The sequence below is a fragment of the Hyla sarda genome, chromosome 4 (genome assembly GCF_029499605.1).
Source record: "Hyla sarda isolate aHylSar1 chromosome 4, aHylSar1.hap1, whole genome shotgun sequence".
Classification (NCBI taxonomy): domain Eukaryota; kingdom Metazoa; phylum Chordata; class Amphibia; order Anura; family Hylidae; genus Hyla; species Hyla sarda.
In genome coordinates this window covers 346,777,011-346,783,010 of record NC_079192.1, presented here as the reverse complement: position 1 = coordinate 346,783,010, position 6,000 = coordinate 346,777,011, and positions in this window count along the sequence as shown.

Genomic DNA, 6,000 nt, shown 5'->3' with positions numbered 1-6,000 from the left:
CATAGTATATACAGAACTTAAGAACCCATTCAGTAGCTCCGCCTTCTCTTTATCGCCCGTGACAACCTCCCCATTATCATTATTAAGGGGTCCTACATGCTCTGTCCTTGATTTTTTGTATTTATATATCTAAAAAAATATTTAGGATTAGTTTTGCTTTCTTTGGCCACCTGTCTCTCATTTGGAATTTTTGCTGTTTTTATTACATTTTTACAGATTTTATTAAGCTCTTTTTACTGTTTAAATGTTATAGCTGACCCATCAGATTAGAATTTTTTTAAGGCAATTTTTTTGTTGTTTATTGCTCTTTTAACATCATTTGTCAGCCATGTAGGATTTAGTTTTAATCGTTTATATTTGTTCCCCTTTGGTATATATTTAGCTGTATAGTTATTTAGAGTTGATTTAAAGATGTCCCATTTACCTTCTGTATCAGTATTTGAGAACACCTCCCCCCAGTCTATGTCCTGTAGTGCAGCCCTCAGCCCAGGGAAGTTTGCCTTTTTAAAGTTATATGTTTTTGCCTTCCCCGCCTGTTTTCTACATTTCTTCTTTGTTTTCTACATTTTAAGTCAAAAGTAACTATATTGTGGTCGCTATTACCAAGGTTTTCCCGCACAGTTACATTACCAACCAGCTCTGCGTTGTTGGAAATGATCAGATCCAACAAGGCATCACTTCTTGTTGGGTCCACCACAAACTGGCCCAAAAAATTATCCTGCAATAAATTTAGGAATTGTCGCCCCTTTGTAGTTTTAGCCAACCCCGGACCCCAATCTATATCTGGATAGTTAAAATCTCCCATTATTACCACTGTACCTGCCCGGGCGGCCCTCTCTATTTGTTTATGAAGCCGAACTTCTATCTCTTCAGTGATATTAGGGGGTCTGTAGATTACACCAAATATTATTTTTTCAGTATTTCCCTCCTTTTGTAATTCTACCCACAGTGATTCCACCTCCTCAGAATCATCACACTCTATGGCATCGTTCACACTGACTTTCATACCACTTCTTACATACAGACAGACTCCACCACCTTTTCTGTTCATTCTATCCTTGCGAAACAATGTAAACCCCTGTAGATTGACAGCCCAGTCATGCGAGGAGTCCAGCCATGTCTCAGTGACCCCAACTATATCAATATGTTCCTCCAGTATTAAGGCCTCAACGCTCCCCCATTTTATTTGCTAGGCTTCTGGCATTTGTGAATATACACTTTACATTTCCATTAAGTTTTACACATATAGTCTCACTAATGGGATTTTCAGAGTTATTGGGGTTAATGTTATTATTTGAGTTATAAGGGCTAATTGTACTATTTAAGTTATTGGGGCTAATTGGATTTTTTGAGTCTAACGTTATTATTTAAGTTATTGGGGCTAATGGTATTATTTGAGTTAATGGGGCTTATTGTAGTTATTGAGTTATTGGGGTAATGGAATTTTTTGAATTATTGGGATTACAATTTTTCGGGCTACATTTATTTTTACGGCTGGTTTGTAACCCATGGATCTCCTTATCCACTGCTATTAACCGCCCCCCACAGGACTCCTCTCCACCCACCATTATGTCCTGACCCCTCTCTAACCTATCCATCCCACTGTCTGCTTTCTTTGCTTTATTATCCTCCCCGCACTCACCTAGTTTAAATACTCTGCCACCCCTTCCAGGATTCTCTCCCCCAGCACAGCGGACCCCCTTCCATTCAGGTGCAAATTATCCGTAGAATAGAGTTTGTACCCCAATGAAAAGTCAGCCCAGTGCTCTAAAAACCCAAACCCTTCCCCCTTACACCACGACTTAAGCTATGCATTTAACTCCCTAAGCTCCCGCTGTCTTTCCTGCGATGCGCATCGCACAGGAAGTATTCCAGAGAACACAACCTTAGAGGTCCTTCCCTTCAGCTTGGCACCTAGTTCCTTGTAATTATTCTTCAAGGACCTCCACCTACCATGTATTCTGTCGTTGGTTCCCACATGGACCATGACAGCTGGGTCATCCCCAGCCCCCCCTAGTAATTTGTTCACCCTTTCCACCACATGCCGAACCCTGGCACCAGGGAGACAGCAAACCATTCGGTTGAGGTGGTCTTGGCGACAAATTATTCTATCCGACTTTCTGATTATAGAATCCCCTACCACAACTAACTGTCTTGGCCTACCTGCGTTACCATCCCCCACACTACTAGTTGAGCTGTTCCCCCGGCTGTTAGGGAGACCAGTATCCACTAGGGTTGCCATCTCTGATACTGAGGCCCTCGCATCATCGCCCAACTTGGCAATTTTACTTGGGAGATCAGAAGCAGAAGTGGCCTTCCTTTTCCTTGCCCCCTTTCCAGTCCCTCTAACTACATTAACCCAGCTCCCTACTTGGGCCTCCTGGCTAGTTTCTCCAACCTCCATTTCTACCCCACTAACTGCTTGCTCTGTAAGATTGTCAATCGCCCTCAATGTTGCATTTTGCTCCTCTAGATCTCTAATACGAGCTTCCAGGTGGGCATCATGCTCACATTTGTCACAGCGGTATTCACCCTGAAGCTGCTGCTCCAGAGATGTATACATGTGGCACAATGTGCACTGAAGAAAACCTCCAATCCTGCTGTCAATATCCTTGGTGACAAACAGCTGTTATTAACTATTAAGAAAAACTACTTTTATCAAGGGAGTGTAATATTTACAGTTACAGTGACATAAACGCAAAAAAAAAAAAAAAAAACTTCACCCTTCACGGAATGTAGCAAGGGTTATACTGAGCCTTAACACCCCACAGGTGTTTGACAAATTTTCGTTAAAGTTGGACAGAAAAATCTGATTTTATTTCACTAAAATGCTGGTGTTACCCCAAAGTTTTTATTTTCACAAGGGGTAATAGGAGAAAAAGCCCACCAAAACTTGTAACACCATTTTTTCTGAGTATGGAAATACCCCATATGTGGATGGTAAGTGCTCTGCGGGCAAACTACAATGCTCAGGAGAGAAGGAGCGCCATTGGGCTTTTAGAGAGAGAATTTGGAAGGAATTGTATGCCATGTGTGTTTACAAAGCCCCCGTGGTGCCAGAACAGTGGACCCCCCCCCCCACATGCGACCCCATTTTGGAAACTACACCCCTCACAGAATGTAATGAGGGGTACAGTGAGCATTTACACCCCACAGGTGTCTGACAGATTTTTGGAACAGTGGTCCGTGAAAATGAAAAATGTAATTTTTCATTTGCACAGTCCACTGTTCAAAAAATCTGTCAAACGCCAGTGGAGTGTAAGGCTGGGTTCACACTGTGGAATCTCTGGGCAGAATTTCTGCCAGAGATCAAGCCAGCGGCACTAGGACCACACAGACTGCATTGCCATCCCCATAGATGTCAATGCATTTCTGAGCAGATCTCCCAAAAGATCCACCCAGAAATGCATTGCCATTTATGGGGACGGCAATGCAGTCCGCGCGGTCCTAGTCCCGCCGGCTCGATCTCCGGCAGAAATTCTGGCCAGAAATTCCACAGTGTGAACCCAGCCTAAATGCTCACTGTACCCCTTGTTAAATTCTGTGAGGGGTGTAGTTTCCAAAATGGGGTCACATGGTGGGGGGGGGTCCACTGTTCTGATAGCACGGGGGCTTTGTAAACGCGCATGGCCTCCCACTTCTATTCCAACCAAATTCTCTTTCCAAATGCCCAATGGCGCTCCTTCTCTTCTGAGCATTTTAGTTCATCCGCAGAGCACATTACATCCACATATGGGGTATTTCCATTCTCAGAAGAAATTGTGTTATACATTTTGGGGGCCTTTTTCTCCTATTACCCCTTGTAAGAATGAAAAATTTGGGATAAGACCAGCATATTAGTAAAAAAAAAAAAAAATGTCATTCTCACATCCAACTTTAGCGAAAATTCATCAATCACCTGTGGGGTGTTAAGGCTCACTTGACCCCTTGTTATGTTCCTTGAGTGGTGTAGTTTCCAAAATAGTGTGCCATGTGTTTTGTTTTTTGCTATTATGGCACCATGGGGGCTTCCTAAATGAGACATGCCCCAAAAAAACCATTTCAGCAAAATTCGCTCTCCAAAATCCCAATGTCGCTCCTTCCCTTCTGAGCCCTCTAGTGCACCCACAGAGCTCTTTACATCCACATATGAGGTATTTCCTAACTCGAGAGAAATGGAGTTACAAAAATGAAAAATTTGGAGTTGCACCAGCATTTTAGTGAAAAAAATAAAAAAAATTATTTTCACGTCCACCTAAAGTGAAAATTCGTCAAACACCTGTGGGGTGTTACGGCTCACTGTACCCCTTGTTACGTTCCACGAGGGGTGCAGTTTCCCAAATAGTGTGCCATGTGTTTTTTTTTTTTTTTTTTTTTGCTGTTCTGGCACCATGGGAGCTTTCTAAATGAGACATGCCCCAAAAAAACTATTTCAGCAAAATTCGCTCTCCAAAATCCCATTGTCGCTCCTTCCCTTCTGAGCCCTCTACTGCATCCGTAGAACACTTTACATCCACATATGAGGTATTTCCTTACTCGAGAGAAATAGGGTTACACATATTTACCTATTACCCCTTGTAAAATGGAAAAAAAAATGGGTTTACAAGAACATGTTAGTGTAAAAAATAAAGATTTCAAATTTTCTCCTCCACTTTGCTGCTATTCCTGTGAAACACCTAAAGGGTTAACAAACTTTCTGAATGTCATTTTGAATACTTTGAGGGGTGCAGTTTTCATAACGGGGTCCATAATAGGGTATTTCTAACATGAAGACTCTCAAATTCACTTTGAAACTGAACTGGTCCCTGAAAAATTCAGATTTTGAAATTTTCATGAAAAATTGGAAAACTGCTGCTAAACTAAAAAGCCCTCTGATGTCTTCAAAAAGTTAAAACATGTCAACTTTATGATGCAAACACAAACTAGACATATTGGGGGACATTTACTAATCTAGTCTATTCTGGGTATGCTTATAGACCAGCGTATGTGGTCGTCTCCTGTCTATTGTGCTCCTAATTTATCAAAGGTCTCACAGCCCTTGATAAATTCTGTGCTCAGACTTCAGGGTCTACAGCTTAAACTGCATTTAGACCTGCTCCAACATGGTCTGACATTTCAGCGTATTTTGGGCAGATGCGACTTGTCGCACAAAAGTCGCACTTGATAAATTCAGCACCAATGCATTTTCCAATGTATTTCTGTCTAAAATAGACTTGCATGCATCATGTTCTAAAAAATCCTCTAGAGCAAAAGTCGCAGAAAAGTTGCACATATTTAGACTGCGACTTTCTGTGTGACAAATTTAGACAGGAAAAAACAGTCTAAATCCTTTGATAAATCTCCCCCATTGTATATGTGAATCAATATATCATTTATTTGGAATGTCCACTTTCCTTACAAGCAGAGAGCTTCAAAGTTCGAAAAATGCAAAATTTTCAAATTTTTCATGAAATTTTGGATTTTTCCCCAAGAAATTATGCAAGTATCGACAAACATTTACCACTAACATAAAGTAGAATATGTCATGAAAAAACAATCTCATAATCAAATTCATGAGTTAAAGCATCTCAGAGTTATTAATGCTTAAAGTGACAGTGGTCAGATTTGCAAAAAACGGCTGCGTCCTTAAAGGAGTACTCCGGCACTTAGACATCTTATCCCCTTATCCACTGGGGACCCCCGTGATCTTGCACACAGCGCCCAAGTTAAAATCAGAGCATGTTCGCTCCGGGTCTGATTACCGGCGACCACGGGGAGGTGGTGTGTGACGTCACGCCTATGGGAGGGGGCGTGACAGCTGTATGATGGAACCGTATGCAAAGTCAAAAACCATATGGTGCAAGCCGGATGGAACCGTACATACATACATGCGGTTCTGTATGGTTCCCATTGACTCCCATGTTTTTTTAAAAAAAACGTATACGGTTTCATTACGGTTTTCACCCGGACCAAAAACCGTGGTAGGCTACGGTTTTGGGATCGGGGAAAAAAACGGACAAAACCATACAAGACGCAAAACGG